Raw genomic sequence first — 373 nt, forward strand, 5'->3', positions numbered from 1 at the left:
CTGAAAATAAAATGATGACAAATATTAAACACATTTTCTGACCGTACACTGCTGGTGGACTGAGTTCAATAAAAGATGATACAGTACATCAACTTGAACAGTTTTGGTTTTGTGGTTTTGTCAGTCTGGAGCACGGCGTGAAAAGAGTTTTCAATAACTCTGTCTGGCATAATACATAAAAGATTTTTAAAATATTTTTAATGTATGAGGCATTCATCTCACTAAATCTACTCTTTTCATCATATAAATCCCCTGAAATTTTGTTTCTTCTAAGCTTGTGGGACCAACAAAGAAATCTTCTTGCTTTAGAGCTAAATGAGCTAGCTGACTCCGTTTAAAGCTAAGTCTGCCTGCTAACGGTTGTTTAAAGCTA

This window comes from Nematolebias whitei, chromosome 1 (genome assembly GCF_014905685.2).
Source record: "Nematolebias whitei isolate Nwh7 chromosome 1, NemWhi1, whole genome shotgun sequence".
NCBI classification, from domain to species: Eukaryota; Metazoa; Chordata; class Actinopteri; order Cyprinodontiformes; family Rivulidae; genus Nematolebias; species Nematolebias whitei.